The sequence below is a fragment of the Microcaecilia unicolor genome, chromosome 3, assembly GCF_901765095.1.
Source record: "Microcaecilia unicolor chromosome 3, aMicUni1.1, whole genome shotgun sequence".
Taxonomy (NCBI): Eukaryota; Metazoa; Chordata; class Amphibia; order Gymnophiona; family Siphonopidae; genus Microcaecilia; species Microcaecilia unicolor.
Window position 1 is genome coordinate 61,840,004 of NC_044033.1, and position 26,121 is coordinate 61,866,124.

General features: G+C 44.3%; 1 protein-coding gene across 5 annotated transcripts in view; it reads left to right on the forward strand.

The window, feature by feature from the left end:
• TAF1A (TATA-box binding protein associated factor, RNA polymerase I subunit A) overlaps positions 1 to 26,121 on the forward strand; it is a 182,512-nt gene that overhangs the window by 68,789 nt on the left and 87,602 nt on the right. For 2 of the 5 annotated variants that reach the window (XM_030195991.1, XM_030195995.1), the window contains exon 1: positions 24,382 to 24,461. The exons of 2 other annotated variants lie outside the window; for them this stretch is intronic. The gene's annotated coding sequence lies outside the window, so the exon portion shown is untranslated. Of the gene's footprint in view, positions 1 to 22,380; positions 22,417 to 24,381; positions 24,462 to 26,121 lie in introns of those variants that run through there. One more of the 5 variants, XM_030195993.1, reaches the window with a different exon arrangement.

Below are 26,121 nucleotides of genomic sequence, written 5' to 3' on the forward strand. Positions count from 1 at the left end.
TGAGGCAAGGTAGCCAATCAATGTCTTAACCAATTGGGAGTAAAGGGGGCTAGGCTAGGAGGAGGGCTTAGGACCCTATTTAAGTGGGAGCAGAAGCAGTTTACGTCAGAAGGAGCTCAGAAGAAAGAGAAGGACAGAAGGAACAGACAGAAGAAGGAGACAAAGACACAGAGAGCTGAGAGAAAGACCCAGAGAGCTGAGAGAAAGACACAGAGAGCTGAGAGAAAGAGAAGAGAGCTAGAACTGATGTCCTGCTTTGTTTGCTGGCAAATAAAGAAGATTTCTCTCTCATACTGGTGTGTGCTGTCTGACTCCTGAAGTATCACAAATTCATGCATCAATTCCTGCAACAATTCTTGGTGGCAGCGGTGGGATTATGAATCCTGCATTAATCCCAGTACCTAACTGACTGGAGAACATTCGCCGGGTATGTATTTTGTATTCTGTATTGTAATCCTAGCTAGGAAGTTGTAAACCAGCCCCTCAAGAAGGAGGGAAGGAGAATCTGATCAATTCTCAGCAAAGGCCCTAGTACCTTCTAGTCGCGGGGACTAGAAGCGAAAACGCTTGAGCTTATCTGTATTTGAGAAATCTGAAATTGTTGGGTGGGATTTTCTGTATGGAATGTGTGATGAGTGAATGATTAAATGAGTGCGGACTTCTTATAGCTGCATTTCCAATTAACGCGAGTTCAATTGGTCAGCAACGGAAGGAAGCGATTGTTGTCTGTCTACCTAGTGTCTCGAGAGTGCAGACCCCTTACTGCATTCTCAAAAATTCCCTCCCTTTTTGTGTGTTGTAACTGTAAGCATTATGGGTGGGACATCATCTAGACAAATTGTTACCCCCCTAGATTGTATGCTTAGAAATTTCAAGAAAGGCTTTTTAATTAATGACTATGGACAGACTTTAAGCTCAAGTACTTTAAGAACCTTGTGTGAAGTTGAGTGGCCATCTATGGGAGTGGGGTGGCCCCCTAGTGGCAGCTTAGATATTGAAGTAATCCGGAAGGTCTATAGCATAGTAGTAGGAGAATCAGAATATTCTGAACAACTCCCTTATATAGATTCCTGGGACAGCCTTGTGACTGACCCTCCCTCCTGGTTGAAAACTTATATGGGATCCCCAGTAAAATTCATGTTAGGTCGTGTTCAAAGAAAGATTAGAAAATCTAAACTAGAAGAGGGAAAGAGCCCCAGGAAGCTTACCACCCAATCGGTGGCTTCCGCCCCTACCCTGTCTGAGAAACCCATACTCTCTGATGACCCCTCAGACCTTGAGCCACCACCTTATGGCCCATTGTTGGGGTTCCGTGCCACCCCCAGAGATCCACGCCGCCCAGCCCAAGCCTCTCCAGCACAGGCTTCTCCGGATAGTTCTTCCCCTCCTGTGCCAAACCTGCCACACCCTAGGTTGGACTTTTCACCTGGCCTCTACCCTTCTGTGCCACATCCTCCCCTGTTAACCTCTGTAGACCCACTTTGGGCTCCACTCCCTGACTCCTCAACTCCTGACAGCCCAGCCTCTCCCTCTAGTACCCCTACCCACTCATTAGGGGCCCGGCATCCCTTTCAATGGACTGACTCACCTGTGACCACCTCTCAGTCTATGAGTACCCCTCCCCATCCCTCAGGGGTTCAACACACCTCCACTGAATGGGTTAGACCTGCTGCAATCACCTTTGAGCATGATAGGAGGGTAGCTCCTAGCTCTACCTCAGGTTCCATTCCCACCTCCTCGAGAGTTCTGCCACTTCGTCAGGTAACTACCACTCGACCGGATCCTAATAATCAGGGTCAGGTTATACAGGCACAGGCCTACCAGTATGTACCCTTCACAACCACTGATCTCCTGAATTGGAAGACGCATTACCCCTCTTATACTGAAAAGCCTCAGGCAGTGGTGGACCTAGTGACTAGCATTATGGCCACCCATAACCCAACCTGGACTGATTGTCAACAACTTCTCCTGACCCTCTTCACAACTGAGGAGAGGCGGAAGATTTTGCAAAATGCTGAGGCCATCACGCGAGAGCGTGTTCCCGACGGGACACAGGATCCAGAGGGATGGGTTAGAGCTCGGTTTCCTCGCGCAGCTCCAGCTTGGGATCCAAATGATGGGCAGCACTATGAACTGTTGTCTGGCTATTGCCGGGACTTACTGGAAGGTATGAGGAAAGGCATAAAGAGGCCCATTAATCTGGCAAAGGTCTCTGAAATTCTCCAAGGGGCAACTGAATCCCCTGGGGCCTTTCTAGAGCGACTAATTGAAGCCTACAGAACATACACCCCATTTGACCCTGAAGCCCAAGAAAACCAGAGAATGGTGAATAGCGCATTGGTGGCCCAGAGTATGCCAGATATCCGGAAGAAGTTGCAGCGTCAGGAGGGATTCGCAGGGATGAATACCACCCAGCTAATTGAGATCGCAACCAAGGTTTTCATTAATAGAGATCAGGAGGTGCGCCGAGAGGCTGACCGGAAGATGCAGAAGAAGGCCGACCTTTTAGCGGCAGCCATTACTAATTCCACCCTTAACCGAGGTCGACTTCTAGCTAATGGGAAGCCAAAGTGGGACCCCGGACCACCAGCCAGGGCCCGAGATTCCTTCAATCAATCCCGGCCAAGGGGGGAGAATCCCAGACCAAGATTGGAGAGGGATCAGTGTGCCTATTGTAAGGAAAGAGGGCACTGGAAAGATGAATGCCCCCAGAGGCGCCAGGGACTGAGAAGGGGACCAGGAGATCGAGGAAGCCGAGGCCGAGTTCGAGAGGGAAGATATGAGCCTCCTGAATCTGACATCATCGGGATAGCCGAGATGGCAGAATGGGACGAATAGGACAGACCGGGTTCCTATAAACTGGGCTCCCAGGAACCTATGGTCAAGCTAACTATAGGGAGCCGCTCAATTCCATTCATGATTGATACAGGAGCTGAACATTCTGTTGTGACGGAGCGATTAGCGCCTGTGTCTGGAAAAACTGTCCGAGTGGTGGGTGCCACGGGGGTGCAGAACCGGAGGCCCTTCCTGACAACCCGTAGATGCCAATTAGGCTCACACATAGTCACTCATGAATTCCTGTATATGCCAGACTGTCCAATCCCTTTGTTAGGTCGAGACCTGCTGTCCAAGCTTAGGGCCCAAATTTCTTTTGACTCTGATGGCCAGACTTCAGTCTCCTTTCGGCCCCCGACATCCAGCCCTAAGGGTATATTGAGTTTCTGCTGCCCTCTTGAAGAAGAATGGCGGCTGCATCAGTCGCATGGCCAAGTTGACCTACCCCTGGCAGACAGCTTTCAGGTCAGTGGGGTATGGGCAGAAGATAATCCCCCAGGGTTGGCCCGAAATATTCCTCCTGTACATGTAGACTTACTTCCAAGTGCCCGGCCAATCCATCTTCGCCAATACCCAATTCCCAGAAAGGCTCTGGAAGGGATTCAAGCACATTTGAATCGTCTGTTATCCCATGGAATTATTCGACCTTGCCAGTCTCCATGGAATACGCCACTATTGCCAGTTCAGAAGCCAGGGACTGAGGACTACCGGCCAGTCCAAGACTTACGAGTGGTCAACAAATCCACTATCTCATTACACCCTGTAGTGCCTAATCCATATGTCCTGCTAGGATTGATACCTTCTGGAGCTACCCATTTCACGACACTAGACCTAAAAGATGCCTTCTTTTGTATTCGGGTGGCCCCCGCCAGTCAATTGCTTTTTGCCTTTCAATGGGAAAACCCAGTAACAGGAAGGAAGCTTCAGTATACATGGACCCGCCTGCCACAGGGGTTCAAGAATTCCCCCACCATTTTTGGGACTGCCCTAGGACAAGACCTTAAGACTTTTAAATCTGAGCCTTCCAGGCGAGTTTTACTCCAGTATGTAGATGACCTCCTGATTGCAGCAGTGACCCAGGAAGAGTGTTTTGAGGCTACCAGAGAATTGCTGGAGCTACTCTTGGATGCAGGCTATAAGGTCTCACGCTCAAAGGCCCAACTCTGTCAGTCAGAAGTGAAGTATCTGGGTTTTTGCATTTCCCAGGGAAGTCGGAGACTGGATGCTAGTAGGAAGCAAGCGGTAGCTGCAATTCCCCAACCCAAGTCCAGAAGAGAAGTTAGGGAATTTCTGGGAGCAGCTGGATTCTGCAGAATTTGGATTCCAAATTTTGCATTGATGGCGAAACCCCTTTACCAAGCCACAAAGGGGGGTGAAAAGGAACCATTTGAATGGGGACCTACTGCTCAACAATCCTTCATTGCCATAAAGAAAGCCCTACTCCAAGCCCCTGCGTTAGGCCTTCCTGATGTGGAGAAACCTTTCTCATTGTATGTCCATGAGCGACAGGGGGTTGCTCTGGGTGTGCTGACCCAGATGATGGGATCCTGGCAGAGGCCTGTTGCATACCTGTCTAAACAGCTGGATGGAGTGGCTAAAGGATGGCCAGCCTGCATGAGGGCCATTGCAGCAACAGCCTTACTGGTCCAGGAAGCTGATAAGTTGACCTTGGGGCAAGAACTGGTTGTTAAAGTCCCCCATGCAGTTCTTACCCTCATGGAGTATAAGGGCAACCACTGGTTTACAAATAACCGCATGGTTAAGTACCAAGCCAGCTTGTGTGAGAATCCACGGATACACCTGGAAACAGTGGCTACATTCAATCCCGCCACTCTTTTGCCAGCATCTGAGGGACCACCAGATCATGACTGTATCCAAACTATGGATGAAGTGTACTCCAGTCGACCAGATCTTAAAGATGTTCCATGGAGGGACCCAGATGTAATTTATTTCACAGATGGAAGCAGTTATGTGGAGAACTCCAAGCGATTGGCAGGCTATGCTGTGGTGACAGAGGACAAGGTGATAGAAGCAAGAGCCCTGCCCCAAGGAACTTCAGCCCAGAAAGCAGAACTTGTGGCCCTCATACGAGCTCTGGAGCTAGCAGCAGGACTGGTGACTAACATTTATACTGATTCCAAGTATGCCTTCACAACTCTACATGCTCATGGAGCTTTGTATAAGGAAAAGGGACTCATAAATGCTGCAGGCCAACCTGTTAAGTATGGACCTGAAATACTTCAGCTGCTAGAGGCTGTGTGGGCCCCTAAGAAGGTAGCTGTCATTCATTGCAGGGGACACCAAAGAATAGATACTCCAGTGGCCCGAGGGAATCGCCATGCTGATCGGGTGGCCAAGGAAGCTGCTCGAGGACCCCCAGCAACTACTGTGACTCCCCTGTTCCAAATTCGATTGCAAGAATGGACACCTATGTATACCCAAGTGGAAGAGAAATGGGCTCAAGAAGAAGGTGCAGTAAGGAGACCTGATGGCTGGTTACATCTCCCTGATACCAGAGTTCTGGTGCCACGCCACCTAGCTTGGCCTGTAGTGTCTCAAGCTCATGACCTATCACACTTAGGGAAAACAGCACTAGCCCGCCTACTCAGTCGAGTAGTGGTGCTGGAAGGATTGGATAGTCTGGTTGCCACTGCCTCTGCCCGATGTACTCTCTGTGCCCAGAATAATGCTCGTCAGGGACCCCGTATTCCACCAGGAGTTCAGTCTAGAGGTCTAACACCCTTTGAGTCCCTAGTTATAGACTTCACAGAAATGCCCAGGAGCGGTAGGTTCCGATACCTCTTAGTCATGGTCTGTACCTTTTCTGGGTGGGTGGAAGCATATCCTACAGTCACTGAGAAAGCCACAGAAGTAGCTCGAGCTCTCCTTAGGGATGTCATCCCCAGGTATGGACTGCCCCTTGCCATAGGTTCAGATAATGGTCCCGCCTTTGTTGAAGCTACACTTCAGGCCCTGTCCCGCGCATTGCGCATTACCTGGAAATTGCATTGTGCCTATCGTCCCCAGAGTTCAGGGCAGGTTGAGCGAGCAAACAGAACCTTGAAAAATAGCCTAGCAAAGATTTGTCAGGAAACCCAACTGAAATGGCCACAGGCACTGCCACTAGCCCTCTTCCGCCTCCGATGCACCCCAACTAAAGGAACAGCCCTCTCTCCCTTTGAAATTGTGTATGGGAAGCCCCCAGCCATTTTACAGGGAATTAAGGGAGACATAGGGATTTTAGGGTCTGCCCAGGTGCAGGAGCAGGTAGCCCTCTTGGGGAAGATAATTTCTGAGCTTCAGTCTTATGTGAGAGAAATAAACCCTGTCCCCTTCCAGGCTCAGGTACATTCCTTCCTGCCAGGGGATAGAGTTTGGGTGAAAGACTGGAAGCTCCAGCCTTTGGGGCCCCGATGGAAAGGACCTTTTACTGTTTTGCTTTCTACCCCTGCAGCTGTGAAGGTCGCAGGGATAACTCCATGGGTCCATTGGTCTCGAATTAAGTCTGCTGACCAGACTGAGCCCAGCACGGATCAGACGGAGCCTAAACAGTGGAGAGCAGAAAGAGATCCAGCGGAGCCATTGAAGTTGCGCCTGACCCGAACCAAAGAATCTACTAGCTGAAAAGAAGGGTCAACTGCATACTGCAGGAGCGGCTGAACTTCGGCTTCATACTGAGACTCTTTCTTGCCGGATTCTGGCTTTCTTGGAATTTGAGAGCTTGATCCTTGTCAGTTGAGGGTCTATCCCAACTGGTATAAGAACTCAAAGACTGAGAACATTATATGAGAGTAATCTGTGATTAGCACAGACTGTTGAAATATTATTGCTTAATTAGTTTGCTGTATTTGTTTTAGATTAGGAAGAAAGAAAATGTTAGTAGTTTGGATGCTTTTGTTGTTTTCTACTCCTTGCCTCCTTGTTCCTAATACCCCAACTCGCTCCAACCTTTGGTTACACTCAGTCCAGGAACTAATTAGCCAGGCAAAGATTACTTCCCCTTGTATTGTGTGTTCCCGATTTTCTCCTTATACCACAGATGTCCCAGCTGTTCCTGTTCCTGTGCAACTCCCAGCTCTTATACCTCCCTACTTTTCGAGTTCAGGTCCTTGGAGCCAGGATTATACTTGGTGGTCCTTTTATAATGCTACTTCCCCCTCTGACTCTTCTCTAAGGCCAGTTTTTACGTCTCCCTATCCAGCTTCTGGAGTGTTTTGTTTAACAAGAAGCATCTCAACTGTTCTTCCCATTCCCTGTAACTATACTAATGTTCTCCTAGAGAAGGAGGAACCTGTGTGGGTAGTTTCTCCAGGTACTCCTATGTGCCCTACTACCATACCTGTAGATTATGACCAAGGTGATTATCTGGCTCCTAACTATACTACTGAGAAGACTATAGTGTCCCATCCTATTTTCTACTTTCATAAGTCCCCGGGGGATGAAGGGGTTGCATCATATGAGCGGTCTGTTACAATTGGGGATTGGCACCTATGGTGTGCAAAGTCTCCATTTCTTCTTCGTTCCCCCTGGGATAGGGGCTCGCATTATGGGCATCCTAATCTCCATCCTGTGCCTACATTTATTGGGAACTTTCGTCGCCCTCTCCTTGGTCATTACTGGCTCTGTGATAATGTCCTCCACATGATTCTTCCCTCCACATATGATTTTGTGTATTGGTAACCTTGAATTATTTCCTAAAGTTATTCCTCTTAAGCCACTATCCCCGCACCGCTCTAAGCGAGAGGCTTTGTCCTTACCCTCCTCCGTTGCCACAGAGGATGAGGCGATTGAATTAGCCCTCCAGTATATTAATTCTACTTATCCTCTGACTAAAAAGAGACTTGTAGCCCTTTCTGCCACGGCCTGGATTCCAATTGGAGGCCCGGTAGCGGGTATTACTGAACTAGGTATGGCTACCCGGAGACTTCAATCCCTACTCCATGTTTTAGTTCATGAGCTGAACGTGGTAGTCAATGCATTGCAGGATCAAATTAATGAATTAAGTATAGTTTCTAGATATAACCGTATGGGCCTTGACTATCTCTTTGCAGCTCAGGGTGGCCTCTGCACAGTGCTAAATTCTTCAGAGTGCTGTACTATTGTCATAAATAGGACGCATGTAGTTAGGCATGCCATGGATAAAGTCCTACAGTTGGCCAGCCTTAATGTGGAGGATTACCGAGGAGGATTAGATCTTACCTCCTGGTGGTGGTCATTGACCTCCTGGATACGTCCCTTGTTCATTTCCCTAATAGTCTTAGTTTTAGCAGGGTTTTTGTTTTGTTTCTTGGCCTCATGTGCTTCGGCAGTATGCCGTCGGACCTTAACAAGTAGGGTAATGGTGATTCACAAGTCTATTCCTAATTAGGATCACTATAATCTCCAGAGTTTGAGTTGTGAGACTTATCTCTGCATAAGCTGATTTTAGTCTCAAAGGGGGGAATGAGGCAGCCATGGGCAAAGAAAGTGTTAACTCTGAGAAATAATTATATATATATAAGAAATGATATTAAAAGCTTGAAGTTTGAATTCTCTTCAGTTCTGCAAGTAGTGAAGGAATGCAGGCTGGAGTTAATTAGAGTCTAGTTTGGCCGAGCTAAGGTTAGGAAAGGTCAGTGAGAAATGCAACTCTGTCCCTTGTGAATTGCCAATGCTAGCTGGCACATCTGTAAATTATTAGGCTTACTGAATAGTTTTGTAAGCAGGCACGAGCCAGATATATGACATATTGTAGTTTAAGAATAGGCTGAAATACTATTTAGAAGTGCTTAATATGTAGATAGCTTAGATATAGATATATCTTATAAGATATATCTGATTATGCTTATTTTAGAATATGTTGTATTCTGTGTAAATTAATAATTCTGTGTAGGATGTTTGTTCAACTCTGTGTTACTTTTAAAATGATCCTTTGTCTGCTGTTTAAGGCTACAGTGAAGGGGGGCCAACATGTGTTTTGAATTAACTATGGTCTTAGCTAGTTCTGTGTATGGAGCTGAGAGGTGAAAAAGGTCAGAACTAGTCAGCTCTCTTCTCCTTGATTAATTATAGGTAAAATGCAGGAATGGTCTTGGAAGTAATAACCTGATATGTATGCTATTAAGTAAGACTGACTTTTGACCTCTTTAATGAATGCCAGAGTTTAGTTAGCAGTTAGTACTAGGAATATGAGAAATCAATCATAATAACATGTAAGAGACTGGAGCCCAAATGTCTGGCTTGAGGGGCCCCAGGTTAGAGGTCAGTTTAGGATGTCTGGAACCTATGTAACTGATATTTGTAGGGAGCTGATTGGTTGAGGCAAGGTAGCCAATCAATGTCTTAACCAATTGGGAGTAAAGGGGGCTAGGCTAGGAGGAGGGCTTAGGACCCTATTTAAGTGGGAGCAGAAGCAGTTTACGTCAGAAGGAGCTCAGAAGAAAGAGAAGGACAGAAGGAACAGACAGAAGAAGGAGACAAAGACACAGAGAGCTGAGAGAAAGACCCAGAGAGCTGAGAGAAAGACACAGAGAGCTGAGAGAAAGAGAAGAGAGCTAGAACTGATGTCCTGCTTTGTTTGCTGGCAAATAAAGAAGATTTCTCTCTCATACTGGTGTGTGCTGTCTGACTCCTGAAGTATCACAAATTCATGCATCAATTCCTGCAACACTTACACTGTAATAAAGAGCTTTCGGGACACTTCTGGTATTAATAAGCTTTTAACTCCCAACTCCTATTCTCCTGTTCAGTACCCATGGCTGTAAGTTAATTCCCTTTATTTGTCCTGTTTGTCTCTCTCTTGATTAGATTGTAAGCTCTGTCGAGCAGGGACTGTTATGTATTTAGGGGCATGTGGGTAGCATGTGCAAAATCAGCCCTACTGCTGGAGTAGCACAGGTGCCTGGCAGTAATTCCGAAGATGGCATGCGCTGTTTCCTGCAGTAGAAAAAAATGTTCTATTTTCTACTGGGGGGTGGGGGGCCTTCCCAGCAATAATCAGGCAGCGAGCGTCCTTACCACAGGAGTAGGGCTCAAACAGTAAATAGCCGTGCGCTACCTTTAATATTAGCGCATAGTCATTTACTGCCCCATTTAAAAAAGGCCTTTTTACCTACCATGGTAAAAATGTCCCAGTCAGTGCTAATTTCACTTGTCCAAACTAGTGCATGCCACTTTTTACCACAGTGTAGTAAAAGGGCCTCTTTTACTTCTAGCGCTATAGAAGTAGTAGTAGTGGTATATCCAGGTTTAGGCAAAGTTCCTGGAGGAAAAGTCCATAGTCTGCTGTTGAGACAGACATGGGGAAACCACTGTTTTTCCTGGGATTGGTAGCATGGAATCTTGCTACTATTTGGGTTTTTGCCAGGTGCTTGTGACCTGAATTGGCCACTGTTGGAAAAGGATACTGGGGTAGATGGACCACTGGTCTGACCCGGTATGGCTGTTCTTATTAAGCCAGTGGCATTCACAGAACTCTCATGTTATCCAGTTCCAGAAGGGAGCCTTTTTTGACTAGTCCGAACTACCACCCCCTTGATGATGCAGTGTAATAGCTCGTAATAAGTATAAGAACAATAATCACAAATTATCTAAAATGTCAGCGGAGCATCCTAGCCGGAAACTAAGAGATCAACCAACCTTGAAAGCAATGCCCTTGGATTTAGCAATTGAATATAGTCCATCTAAACAGACAAAAATTATTTTCTATTTGTAGGTTTCAACATTTTATTGATGTTAGCAAGAAAAAAGTACAACAAACAAAGTAATAACAAAGTACCATAAGCCATCAGCCAACAATTTTAACCCAGCTAGACCAGATACCAACATCCATTCTATATCCTCTCTAAGGCAACCCTCCCCCCCCCTAAAAAAAAAACTCCAACCATCTGGATGGAGACAAGAAGCAACACTACAATTATTTAACAATCATGTTGCAAACTCTATGGGGCAGGGACTGCAAATAAGACCCACATTTCTAAAAACCTATTTCTTTTTTTCATTTATAAGATCATTTAGTATGCATTGCATCTAAGGTCATGTATGAATAGAGCACATTTCTCCCATGGCAGAATGTTGGTGGGGAAGTGGTAGTCCAGCATTGTAAAATAAATTTAGGGCCAATAAGACCAGCCTTAGCCAAGAAAGACCAAACCCTTTGGCCAGGAACAATAAGCCGACCAAATAACATAACAGCCAGAGTAAGCGGACTACCTGAGACCAAAAATCTTGTATAGCTGGACAACTCCAAAAAAACATGTCAACATGCCCACTATGATCTGACATTTAAGAGAGTTAGGAGATGGCAAAAGACCTGCATGATGGGCACAGTCCATAGAGAAATATGCTCTGGTGAGCAACTGGAAATGACATTCTTGTAAGGCAGCACTTACAAATAAAAGAAGGTGCAATAATAGGAAATATTTATTGAGTGAAAATTTTTTTTCCTATTATTTGTTTTAAAAATATTTCCATGTAACTTCCTTGAGTATCCCCTAGTCTGTACTTTTGTAATAAGTGAAAAATCGATTAACTTCTACTCGTTACACCACTCAGGATTTTGTAGACCGCAATCATATCTGCCCTCATCCATCTTTTTTTCAAGATGAAGAGCCCTAACCTCGTTAGCCTTTCCTCATACAAGAGGAGTTCCATCTCCTTATCATTTTGGTAACTCTTCTTTTCTAATTATGCTATATCTTTTTTTGAGATACGTCGACCAGAACTGAACGCAATACTCAAGGAGGAAGGAAACCTGAAGTGCCCAGTGGAGTTCAGCAAGTGAGAAAGGGTCAGGGGTGTCAGCTTTTAAAAAAGCCATACAGCTTAGCAGCTGTGCTGCTCACAAACCCCAACCTATGCAGCAGGTCAACATAATGAGTCAGTTGATGATGTGCAAAAACAGTCAGGCCATTAATCTCCATCCCCCTTGATAATTCTTCCAAGGACTTTAAGGACCCATCCTCCCTCAGAATGTGACGGAAAAGGCTACGCCTACTGGCTTCAATCCATATAATGGGCTAGATCAAGGAGGATAGATTGAGAACAGGAGGCAAGTTAGATTGAGAACAGGAGATGGCACGAGGCTATCGAGTCCATTATATGGGTTGAAGCCAGTAGGCGGAGTCACAAGTACACCTAAAACAATAGCAAATGCTATTGAAAGATCATTAGAAATAATGGACTGCCTATGCGTGGTCCATCTAAAGTCAAAAGCTGTTCCAGTTGGATAGACAGTGCCTTAACTTAAAAAGTGGAGGAGAAAAATTTTTTTTTTTACTTATTTTACAGCTTTATTTATTTGAAAGGGTCTCATATGTAGATATAAATATCATGAAATAAAAACTATCACTAAAACAGCTGTATTTTGTGCCCCTTTTCTACACTGTTCTATACAATACTACATGGAAAAATTTCAGTGAGGATATCCTGTTTACTGATGGGTTCATCCTAACTGTTGTAATCTGCCTTGGGAAGCCTGGTGTTATAAAGATTGGAGGTAAAATCTAACTCTCATTGGGGCACATGGAATCACATCTTCACCTCATCTCTTTTGTACAAATGGATTATTCTCTTTTGATCATGTTTCAGGGACAAGTGGTTTTCATAAGTCAAAATAATAAAAAAAAATATTTTCTTTCATGCAGATCTCTCATTTGTTTAAACATAACTAAATGGCTCTAATTCCCTAATGCAGTCCATTGGTTTTCTTATATTTTCTCCTTGTGATGACTTATACTGTACCAAAACTGGAAATATGGTGAGACAGAATAATAGAACTCAGTAACATAACACGCAAAACTTATATTTTTTATGTTTTAATAATCTTTATTCAAAGCACAACATGTTGTTGATAGGCATTTGTTCCCCCTTTTTTTTGATGTGTTAACTGTTCTAGCACCATTTATACCTCTGGTGTGTTAACCATTCAAGTACTGGTTAAAACATGTGGAAGACTCCTGAAGAAGGCGCTATGGCGCCGAAACACGACTGTATTGAGTTGAGTTGTTGTAATAAACATTACTTTTTATTTACAATCATACGTCTTCTCCATTGTTTGAAAAGAGCCTATCTTCCCCACCCCCCTCTTTGTTGATAAGCTTCATACAGAACAAGAAAAAATAGTGAATCGTCCAACACGGCACAATACAAACTTTTACAGAAAACATACCCCCAAGAACCCTTCCCCTCTCTTCCTATAAGCTCACCCGACTGTTTCCACTCACCAAAATAACACAGATCTGTAGGACCCAAGCATTACAAAACAAGTAATAACACAGTTTATACCAAATTGTTTAACCACCCTTAGGTTTTGCCTTTGTGTTTAACATTGCATATATGGTCTAGATAAATTATGTTACATCTATTGAAAATGTGATCAACATTCAAGTAAACAATACAATGTTTAATTTTTTTACTTCACTTGAGTTTAGTATTCTAATTAAATCAAATTTATTATGGTTGAAGTAAAAATTTGAAAAAAAAGGTACAAAATGTTTATACCTAAAGAAGACCGACAAGGAGGTGGGTACATAAACCTTACTGGTTTAAAAGTCTATGTTCAGTAAGTGGCACCGCTGAGGTCTATGGTGTACTTTAAATATATGAGAGGTAGTTTATGTATTGGGTTAATAAGAACTTTCTGAAAGATTGTTGCAATTGTTGTTTGGTCATTTTGAACTTTAACACAATTCCAGTTCCAAACTTATACCCTTCCCAACTCTATCCCATACCCCCCCTCTTAGCATTTTACTTTGTGTCAATAAGGTTAGTAACAAACACGGAGAAGCCAACACAAAAACTACACAATTTGTGAAGAGTACAAATTTGCGGGAGATAACAGGACTAATCAGAATTTGCAGTGCCCAGCTTTTCTGTGTCATTAAACCCAAGAGTGCTAGTATAACTTTTGCAGTGTCTGGTTTTGTACCTTAGCACTTGAGATATGTGCTGTATTGCTCAGTTTTCTATTTAGAATTAATGTTAAATCTGGTTATTAACAAGTCAATAAAGAAACCAGTAAACAAAACAATGGTTCCTTCTTGTTATTAAACATATTCACTTCCTAATTGACCCTTCCCAATTTATTCCAAATACCTTCCTCCCCATATCAGTAGTGAAGCAAAGTGTGTGTAGTAAAGCCAATCCCAGAATATTGAACTTGGAGCCAGAGAGCAAACTAAACCTTAAAGGAGATGTACAACAGTCCCAGACAATGAGCCCCCCTTACCCCAAGCAACCATCCCTTAGCCTACCTTAAACAGTGAAGAACTATACGCCATCCAATGAAAAAAAAATGCTTACAACCTTTCCGTCCGTGTATAGATAAATTAAACAATCTATATTTAAGGCATATGCCCTAATATGTAATACTTAGCAGCAATAATGAAGGATTGATGGAAGATTATTATTATTTATTGCATTTGTACCCCACATTATCCCACCTTTTTGCAGGCTCAATGTGGCTTACAGAATGTTGTTATGAAGCAGTCATTACATGATCTTAAATACATAAGCTGAAAGTAAATGATTTAGATGCAAGGTCATTATATGATTTTAAATACATAAGCTGGAAGTAGATGAATTAGATACAAGATGCTAGAAAGGTGTTGTGCAAGGCGTTTTTGATGCATCTGAGTGATTTGAGGAATAAATTATTAAGGATGTCTTTCGTAGGCTTTGATGAAGAGGTGTGTCTTCAAAGATTTGCGAAAGCTGGTTAGATTGTCCATATTTTTCAGGGTCATGGGTAGTGCGTTCCAGATCTGTGTGCTTTTATATGCTAAAGTAGTAGCGTATGACTGTATTTAATTCCTTTGCAGCTGGGGAAGTTTAAATTGAGGAATTTGCGGGCCTATCTTTTGGCGTTTCTAGGTGGTAGGTCCACTAGGTTTAACATGTAAAGTGGGGCGTCTGCGTGGATGATTTTGTGGACGGTTGTGCAGATCTTTAACTCGATTCGTTCCTTGAGTGGTAGTCAATGTAGTTTCTCTCTTAGAGGTTTCGCCCTTTCGTATTTAGTTTTTCCAAAGATGAGTCTAGCTGCAGTGTTCTGGGCTGTTTGGAGTTTTTTAATGGTCTGTTCTTTACAGCCTGCGTACAAAGTGCTACAGTAGTCCAGATGACTTATTACTAATGACTGTACTAGGATACGGAAGATGTTTCTTGGGAAAAAAGGCTTTATTCTCTTGAGTTTCCACATCGAGCAGAACATTTTTTTCGTTGTATTCTTCACGTGGGTATCAAGTGTGAGGTATTGATCAATAGTTACTCCAAGAATTTTCAGATTGTCTGAAATAGGGAGTGTGCAATAAGGTGTGGTTATGGTGGGGTAGTTGATTGTGTTGTATTAGGAAGTGAGAACTAGACATTGAGTTTTTTCTGCGTTCAGTTTTAACTGGAATTAGTCCACCCAAGAGTGCATGATTTGGAGGCTCTGGTTGATCTCATTGGTTATTTCGTTTAAGTTACTTTTGAACGGGATGTGGATCGTGACATCATCCGCGTATATGTAGGGGTTGAAGTTCTGGTTGGCTAGTAGTTTGACTAGTGGTATCATCATAAGGTTGAAAATAGTTGGTGAAAGGGGGGATCCCTGAGGAACTCCACATTCCGGTGTCCAAGGTGGTGATCTGCCATTATTCGTTGTTACTTGGTAGGATCTGGTGGTGAGGAATCCTTTGAACCATTTGAGAACTGGGCCTCCGATTCCAAAGTATTCTAGCAGGTGTAGTAATATTCCATGATCTACCATGTCGAAAGCACTAGACATGTCGAATTGTAGTATGAGTATGTTCTTGCCAGTTGCTATTGTTTTTTTTTAATTAATTCATTGCAGACACAGTACTATGATTTGATCTAAATCCTGATTGAGACTCATGTAGGATTGAGTGTTTGGTTAGGTATTCCGTGAATTGTTGTGTCACTATGCTTTCCATCAGTTTTGTTATGAGCGGGATCGACGCAACTGGTCGGTAGTTGGTTAGGTCCATTGTACTTTTCTTGGCATCTTTTGGCAGTGGAGTGAGAAGGATATTCCCTTTGTCTGTGGGGAAGAGACTGTTTAGGAGTCTATAATTTACTTGGTTTGTGAGGTCTTTTGTGAATTGTTTGGGGGCGGCTTTTAGTAGGCTAGTAGAGCAGATGACAAGTTTGCATTGAGATTTGGCATATTTTCTGAGCCAGTATGTGAGTTCATCTACTGAAATCAATTCAAAGTTGGTCCATGATCGATCGACTGGATATTCCCCAGGTTTCGGGTCTAAGCATTCAAGGATGCTTATGTACTCAGTGGTATTGCATGGTATCATGCGTCGGAGCTTTATAATTTTTTCCTTTAAATGGTTCGCTAGGTTGGTCGCTGATGGGGTTTCTATGCTATTCGAAGTGACCTGTGTGGTGGTTAGGAGATTATTTACAAGTGAAAAGAGTTTATGTGTATCCTTGTAATTTGGTCCTATTATAGTTCTGTAGTGCGTTCACATAGCAGGCAGCCAACACATTTAATTTCCACTGAAAAACAATTAACTTTGTATGAACTTGGCGGCTAATACTGTATTGCCTGCTATTTTGTATTTTGGTGGTGTATTATTTGCCTGCATTATAAAATCTTGGCAATCTTTTTTTTAAGCAAATTTCCAATGCCACCACCACAGTTTTCAAGGATCTGCATGCTTCTCAAGATCAGTTATGACTGCACTGAAATGAGCTGCTTTATTCTGTGACTAATATTTGGTCTGAAGCAGTCATTTAATTTTCTTGCGTGCTGAATAAAGTTCTGTTTCTGCATGCTCAAGTTTCCATCTTAGAACTTGCTTTCATGGTATATCTGGATTATTTCGCAAACCAGGGTCAATAATGGCAGGTTCAGGAAGCGGCAAGTGTATTTCTTTATCAAGATTTAGTATGGGTAGTGTATTAGATGATTGGGACGTATCTGGATTTGTTTAATAGAACTGTCTCTGTAGTAGCAGGTTCAGGAAGTGGCAGATATTTTGTTATCAAGATTTGGTATGAGTGGTGTATTAGATGAGCGTGACTTTGCAGGTTTTCGGGTCTTTTTGAGTGCTTGAAGATAAGAAGGAAACACATCAAGATGAAGGCAGCCAACTATGGAATGCCTTACCAAGATCCATTTGAACAGTCAATGACCATCTACCTTTTCGGAAGCTACTAAAAACTTACCTCTTCAAGCAAGCCTACACAAATGACCTGACTTAGACTATGAGTTCATCTACGCTATCCAGATCAGATTATGAAGACTGAACCTGGGACATGCTCCCTATTTAACCCTTTCTAACACATCCCTCTTCCTACCCTCCCTATACATTCTACCATACTTAACACCACGCTAATCCCAATATACACCCTCCTCCCATTCCCCTACCTTTACCATCCTTCTTCCTGCCCATCTTATCTATCCACATCTAAACGACCACCTCATTACTTACTATATTACAGCTGCATCCAATCTATGTTACTTTATTAACCTGATATACTATCCAGCTTATTTTCGAAACAGAAAAACGCCTATATTGCGACCCAAATCGGGAGATGGGCATCTTTCTCCCGTGGGCGCCCAAATCGGTATAATCGAAAGCCAATTTTGGGCGTTTCCAACTGCAATCCGTTGCGGAAACGGGTAAAGTTGATGGGGCGTGTTGGAGGCGTGGTGAAGGCGGAACTTGGGCGTGGTTATTGGCCGAGGAGAGATGGGCGTCTTTAGCTGATAATCGAAAAAAAAAAAAGGCATTTTTACCGCGATTCTGGGTCACTTTTTATGGACCCTTTTTTTTCACGAACAGGTCCCAAAAAAGTGCCCCAACTGACCAGATGACCACTGGAGGGAATCGAGGATCACCTCCCCGGACTCCCCCAGTGGTCACTAAACCCCCTCCCACAAAAAAAACCCCACTTTAAAAACTTTTTTTCCAACCTCTATGCCAGCCTCAAATGCCGTACCCACCTCCATGACAGCAGAATATGTTCGATCCTCTCACAGCCTTTCCCTTGGTCAGATGTGGCTCTCGGGTGCACTACAGAGTCACATCAGCATTGCATTGTGGTGGGTGTAGGGTATTGGGCTCCGTGATTTCATTAGCTTGTGTTACAGTCTCATGATGTTGGTAGTTGGTAGGCTCTTCTCCCATGGTGCTTTTCCCCTTGCCTACTGGGTCAGAGTGTGCCCTGTTGTGTTTCCTGTTGTAGTCCATGCGGTAGTGGCCGTTTTTGTAAGCCAGTTTACTTCCCTTTCCTGTGTTAGCCATGTTACAGAACTTAGTTTTTACCTTGAATGTGGCTGAAAGAGGGCATTGTACACCATTCTGCCAGCTCGGACCTACTGCTAATCTCAGTACCAGGGAGACTCGTTGCCAGTGGGGCACAACCTCTGATCTGTAGTTAACTGTGAGTAAAGGCGGTTATTCCAATAAAGGACGTTTTCGGAGAGATTAGTCTTCAGGTGTCAACTGCTGTGCCAATGTTATACAACAGCAACAAGTCCTAGAGGCCTGCGTGTATGCAGGTCCCTGGAGCACTTTTAGTGGGTACCGCAGTGCACTTCAGCCAGGTGGACCCAGGCCCATCCCCCCCTACCTGTAACACTTGTGCTGGTAAATGGGAGGCCTCCAAAACCCACTGTACCCACATGTAGGTGCCCCCTTCACCCCTAAGAGCTATGGTAGTGTTGTACATTTGTGGGTAGTGGGTTTTGGGGGAGGGGGGTTGGGGGCTCAGCACCCGTGGTAAGGGAGCTATGCATGTGGGAGTGTTGTCTGAAGTCCATCGCACTGACCTCTAGGGTGCCCAGTTGGTGTCCTGGCATGTCATGGGGGCGAGTGTACTACAAATCGTGGCCCCTCCCACGACCAAATGGCTCGGATTAGGACGTTTTTGAGCTGGGCGTTTTTAGTTTCTATTATCGCTAAAAAAAACAAACGCCCACCTCAAAAACGTCCATTTTTTCGAAAATACGGTTCGGCCCGCCCCTTCATGGACCCGTTCTCGGAGATAAACGCCCATGCAGATAGGCGTTTCCGTTCGATTATGCCCCTCCACGTAAGCCGCATTGAACCTGCTAGTGAGTGGGAAAGCGTGGGGTATAAGCATTACAAATAAATAAAAATATGCTTGGCACAGCACCTTTACGCAAACGAACAACTACCAAACTGCTTCTGTGGAAGTCCTCTTCCCTGAAATGCTTTACATAGTAACATAAACGTTACTATGTAAAGCATTTCAGGGAAGAGGACTTTGACAGAAGCTACCTTCTTGCAGAAGTCCAGAGTCAGTTTAAATGTGCCAACATTGTCCAGTTCAGCATACTATTAGCTGTCAGGTTCATACAAAGTTACTTATGTTCAGTGGAAAAGAAATCTGTTGGCTCAAGCTGCCTGCTATGTGAATATTCCATCATTGTTAAATTAATGCTACCACATATTATGTATGGGCATTTGTTTTAAACTTTAGTTTTTTAATTTGCTTACATACACATGGTTTGCTTTGTAAACCCAAAGGTGAACGCTAAGGGTTGTTGAACAATTTGGACACTGTCAATCATGACTTACTTCTTGCCACACTGTCCTCATTTGGGTTCCAGGGCTCTGTCCTCTCCTGGTTCTCCTCCTATCTCTCCCACCGCACCTTCAGAGTTAATTCTCATGGATCTTCCACCACCCCCATCCCCCTATCTGTTGGTGTTCCCCAGGGATCTGTCCTTGGACCCCTTCTCTTCTCAATCTACACCTCTTCCCTGGGCTCCCTGATCTCATCTCATGGTTTCCAGTATCATCTCTATGCTGATGACACCCAGCTGTATCTCTCCACACCAGACATCACCATGGTGACCCAGGCAAAGGTATCAGCCTGCTTACACGACATTGCTGCCTGGATGTCCAACCGCCACCTGAAACTGAACATGTCCAAGACCGAGCTCATCGTCTTTCCACCAAAACCCACTTCTCTTCCTCCACTTTCTATCTCAGTCGATAACACCCTCATCCTCCCCGTCTCTGCCCGCAACCTTGGAGTCATCTTTGACTCCTCCCTCTCCTTCTCTGCACATATCCAGCAGATAGCCAAGACCTGTCGCTTCTTCCTCTTTAACATCAGCAAAATTCGCCCTTTCCTCTCTGAACACACCACCTGAACTCTCATCCACGCTCTCATTACCTCTCACCTTGACTACCGCAACGTACTCCTCACCGGCCTCCCACTTAGCCATCTATCCCCCCTTCAATCTGTTCAGAATTCTGCTGCACGTCTTATATTCCGCTAGAACCGATATACTCATATCACCCCTCTCCTCAGGTCACTTCACTGGCTTCCAATCAGATACCGCATTCAATTCAAGCTTCTCCTTCTTACCTACAAATGCACTCAGTCTGCTGCCCCTCACTACCTTTCTACCCTCATCTCCCCTTACGTTCCCGCCCGTAACCTCCGTTCACAGGACAAATCCCTCCTCTCAGTACCCTTCTCCACCACCGCCAACTCCAGGCTCCGCTCATTCTGCCTCGCCTCACCCTATGCTTGGAACAACCTTCCTGAGCCCATACGCCAAGCCCCCTCCCTGCCCTGCTTAAAACCCACCTCTTCAATGCTGTGTTCGGCACCTAACTCCTACCGTTCAGTAAATCCAGATGGCCCCAATTTGACTGCCCCTATCGGACTGACCGTTCACTTGTCTTTTAGATTGTAAGCTCTTTGAGCAGGGACTGTCCCTCTAGGTTAAATTGTACAGCGCTGCGTAACCCTAGTAGTGCTTTAGAAATGTTAAGTAGTAGTAGTAGTAGGTATAAACTGTGTTGTTTCTGAGCTTACTTGTTTTGGAGTGCTTTGTGCCCTGATGATCTGTACATTGCTGTCAGGAATTTTGTAAGATGGAAATAAGGAAATAAAAAGTAAATTGTGGATGTACTCTGTAGAAGCTGTTGTTTACTTTCACAATGTGATGGATGCATGTTCTGGTGTGCGCGTGTGATAATCTTTGAATAACTGTCTGTACTTAAGGCTATGATTTCTTAACTTGTGGTATAATTAAAGGACAAACGTTTAAATGCCCAGTTGTGTATATGTGCTAATCTCAACTTTATGAAATGTTTCAGACATATCCATCCATTTGTTCTCATGATATAACTGAATTCTATTATTCCGTCTCACTGCATTTTCAAGTGTAAGCCACATTGAATCCGACTTTTTCTTGGCATAATGTTTGATATAAATGTAAAAAAACAAAAAAAAAAATCCATCCTCCACCTTTTAAGACACTGCCTACCTGCTGGATAGTGATGGAACAAGGAAAGCAAGTTTGGTCCAGTGAAGACTAACTGAAAATAACCTGTCCCTTAGCTGGGCCCTAGTATTACCGTATAAAAAATGCAACCATACCATGCCTCTGTGGTTATGTTCCACTAATAAGTTAAATGGTTAACTGGTTTTCTTTAAAGGAATATATAAACTTTGGATGCATGACTAGGGACACAAACATACACTTATTTATTCAATATCACAATTCCTAATGTACAGCCACAAAACAACCTTTTAGGGTGGACACTGTTCACAATGTGCGCCTTTTATTATCAACCAGATAGTGATAAAAGTTGTCAGTTTTGTCACTATATAAGTCATCACAAGTACAAAATATAAGAAAACAAATGGCCTGCAAGTTATGTTTAAACAAAAGAGATCTGAATGAAACAAAATACTTATTTTTATATTGACTTATAAAACCACTTGCCCCTGAAACATATTAAAACAGAATAATCCATTTGTGTATCTAAAATGTAAAATATTACAAAACAGATGAAGATGTGATTCCATGTGCCCCAATGAAAGGAGAGTTTAATTTTACTTTATTTTGAATATATTTAATTTCTATATATTCCATAATTTTTATAACCCCAGGCTTCCCAAGGTAGATTTCAATCACAGTTAAGATGAACCCATCAGGAAGCAAGATATCCTCACTGAAATTTGGCCATCTGTATTGTATAGAACAGTGTAGAAATATGAGCACACAGAACGGAGTTTAAAACTGCTTTTACTACCAGCTACAATGATTTTTAAGCTGTTTTAGTGAGATTCAAATTTTATTTAATATTTATATCTAGATATGGAAAGCTTTCAAATAAAATAAAAAGCCGTCCAATAAAAAAATAAAATAAAATGTATCCTCCACCTTTGAAGGCACTTCCTATTCAACTGAAACAGCTTTAGATTTGTTACACAGATGGACTACCACCATAGGCAGTCTCTTATCTTCTAATATAATAAAACGCACCCTCAACGTTCTGAGGACAACGTTCTGTGAAGCCTTGAAGCCTGAAGCCTTGAAGCCATCTGACGTCACTCCCAGGCTGAGGCTGAAGGGTTCGTGGATTCGTGGTGTGAAGCCTTCAAGCCAGCCAGCCGTCTCTGCCCCGCCCTCGCGACAAAACAAACAAATCCGGAAGCGAAACGTCAGGGAAGGAGGCGGCGCTCCCGACGTCTAGCCTTCCCTTCGCTGTGTTCCGCCTTCAAAACAAGGCGGAACACAGCGAAGGGAAAGGTAGACGTCGGGAGCGCCGCCTCCTTCCCTGACGCTTCGCTGCACGAACCGCCACGGAGGTAAAGTTAAAAAGAATAAAAAAAAAAAAAAAAAGGGATGCATGGATGCGAGGGGGGGGGGCATGGATGCGAAGGGGGGGGGGGGGAGAAGAGGGCGGGCCAGGCTGGGACATGGGAGAGAGCGTAGCATGGATGCGAGGTGGGGGGGTCATGGAAGGGCGAGAGGGGACTTGCTGGAAAAGGATGAATGGAGGCGGCAGGGGACAGAGGAGCATGGATGGGTATGGATTAGGAGGGCAGGGCACAGGGAGAGAGGGGAATTACTGGAAATGGATGAATGGAGGGGGCAGGGGACAGAGGAGCATGGATGGGCATGGATTGGGAGGGCAGGACTCAGGGAGAGAGGGAAATTGCTGGATAGGGAAAAATGGAGGGGCCAGGTGACAGATGAGCATGGATGGGCATGGATTGGAAGGGCAGGACTCAGGGAGAGGGGAATTGCTGGATAGGGATGAATGGATGGGACAGATGGGCATGGATGGATATGGATTGCAGAGCAGGCCTCAGGCAGAGAGGGGAAATGCTGGATAGGGAAAAATGGAGGGGCCAGGTGACAGAGGAGCATGGATGGGCATGGATTGGAAGGGCAGGACTCAGGGAGAGGGGAATTGCTGGATAGGGATGAATGGAGGGGACAGATGGGCATGGATGGATATGGATTGCAGAGCAGGCCTCAGGCAGAGAGGGGAAATGCTGGATAGGGAAAAATGGAGGGGCCAGGTGACAGAGGAGCATGGATGGGCATGGATTGGAAGGGCAGGACTCAGGGAGAGGGGAATTGCTGGATAGGGATGAATGGAGGGGACAGATGGGCATGGATGGATATGGATTGCAGAGCAGGCCTCAGGCAGAGAGGGGAAATGCTGGATAGGGAAAAATGGAGGGGCCAGGTGACAGATGAGCATGGATGGGCATGGATTGGAAGGGCAGGACTCAGGGAGAGGGGAATTGCTGGATAGGGATGAATGGAGGGGACAGATGGGCATGGATGGATATGGATTGCAGAGCAGGCCTCAGGCAGAGAGGGGAAATGCTGGATAGGGAAAAATGGAGGGGCCTGGTGACAGAGGAGCATGGATGGGCATGGATTGGAAGGGCAGGACTCAGGGAGAGGGGAATTGCTGCATAGGGATGAATGGAGGGGACAGATGGGCATGGATGGATATGGATTGCAGGGCAGGCCTCAGGCAGAGAGGGGAAATGCTGCATAGGGATGAATGGAGGGGGCAGGTGACAGACAAACATGGATGGCCATGGATTGGGAGGGCAGGGCTCAGGGACAGAGGGGAATTGCTGGAAAAGGATGAATGGAGGGGGCAGGGGACAGATGGCCATGGATTGGGAGGGCACGGCTCACACTCTCTCTCTCATATACAATGTCTTTCTGACTCTCACTCTCACACACTCTGTCTCACACTGTATCACATTCACTCTCTATGTGCCACACAGTCACTCACACACTCGCTTGGTCTCATACACTCACTCAAACAGAGAATCTGTGTCTCACACACACTCTCTCTCTCGCCCACACACACACTCTCACTCACACTGTGTCTCACATACACACTTGCACACACTCTCATTCTCACACACATACTCTCTCACAAACACACTCACACCCAGACTCACGCTCTCTCTCACACAATCACACTTTCACTCTGACTCTCAAACAGTCACTCTCACATACACTCTCCCAAACATACACACTCCGAGGAAAACCTTGCTAGCGCCCGTTTCATTTGTGTCAGAAACGGGCCTTTTTTACTAGTTTCTAATAATTGTTTGCTATTGTTTTGGGTGTACTAAAACCGCGGCAAGCTCCGCCTACTGCCGACAAACTCCGCCTATTGGCTTCAGCTCTTACAGTGAACTGGATAGGCTTTCTTCATTTCCAGTTTTATTCAATCCCCTTGGTCCAGCCAACCCGCTCTCCTCTGACTCTACTTCCTGTTTCCGGCACGCCTTAGATGGAGAGAAGTTGTGTCGAGATGGACGGGTCAGCAATAGAGTAGGAAAGCTGTGGGATTTTTGGTGGGAAATCTCAGGTATGAGTTTGTTGGGGGTGTTTGAGGAAGAGGTGCTGGATCGCAGACAAGGAGGAGAGGGAGAGACGTTAAAGATTGAGGAGAGAGGGGGAGATGGCAGACCACGGGGAGGGAAGACCGGTTCCCGAATACGTGGAGTTACTTACATTGTGCGCTTTGAAAACCCTTTTAATCAAGTCTGTGGCATTTAGGAAATATTTCTGTCACTTTTTATCACACTTTCTTGGTATCAGACTGTATTTCTTGATAATTGAGCATCTTTTCTCTTTACACGATTCAGTTCACATAATATTGTTTGGGACTGACATCTCAATGATCAATGCGTTTTTCTCTTTTATGGCTGTGTACAGCTTCGTTGCATCCTCAACAGCTTTCTATTGGTCGGGATAGGGATATTCCAGCTTATAACCATTTGCTTTGTTGGTACAGTTAGGGTTACCATACCTCCACTTTAAGAGGACATGTCTTCTAGGTTTTGTAATTTTTAGGAATATATTCTTTTTCTTGTATGTGCCTATAACCAACACACCTACCCATATAATGGGAGAAACTCTCTCTGCCCTATTAGTTAGTCTGGACCACATGGGGATGCGAAAGAAAGAGAGAGGCATTGCTGATCTCCTCTCTTGTTTCCCTGCTGGTTAAACCTCTGTCAAAGGAATTGTGTTTGTGCACCAGAACTTTAAACGAATGTCTTGCAAAGACTTTAATATGTGTCTCAGAAAGGCTGCTTGTTATTGGCTATTGCTGTACTGTAAGTCAGTCACTTTAATTTGTGTTCATTAACTAAGAGCCATTTACACATTTGCTACGATTGAATTTCTTTAGCAAAGGTAGCAACCATTTTTTTTATCTTCAAATATGATAACCCTGGGTATAGTCAAGGAGGGGTAGATAGGCTCAGCCTGTCTCCTGTTGTCAATCTATCCCATTATATGGGTTGAAGCTAGTAGTAGGCAGAGCGTGCCGCTATTTTTCCTTCACCTAAAACAATAGCAAACTCTATTGAAAACAATAGCCAAAGATTATTAGAAATAATGGACTGCCTGTGTGTGGTCTATCTGTAAAAAATTTAAAGCTGTACAATAGGCAGTGCCTTTAAAGGTAGAGGACAAAAGTTTGTTTTGTTGTAACTTATTTGACAGCTTTTAATTTAATTAATTCATTCATGTCAGTATTTATATACTGCTTAGACCTAAGCTGTTTACAGTTTCATTTTATAGGTACTGGATCTGTTCCTAGTGGGCTCACAATCTAAGTAGTGCCTGCTGTTGTAGCTGGGGCAACAGAGGGTTAAGTGACTTGCCCAGGGTCACACTGAGCTGCAGAGGGAATTGAACCTGGTTCCCCAGGTCCGCAGTCTGCTGCACTAATCATTAGGCCACTCCTCCACTCCATAATTTATTTGAAAGCTTCCCATATGTTGATAAATATCATGAAATAAAATTGAATATCACTAAAAGAGCTTAAAAATGATTGTAGCTAGTAAAAACAACTCTACTAAAGTCTGTTTTCTTTTGCTAATTTTTCTACACTGTTCTGTACAATACAGCAATACAATACAGAGTGGAGGAGTAGCCTAGTGGTTAGTGCAGCAGATTTTGATCCTGGGGAACTGGGTTTAATTCCAACTGCAGCTCCTTGTGGTTCTGGGCAAGTC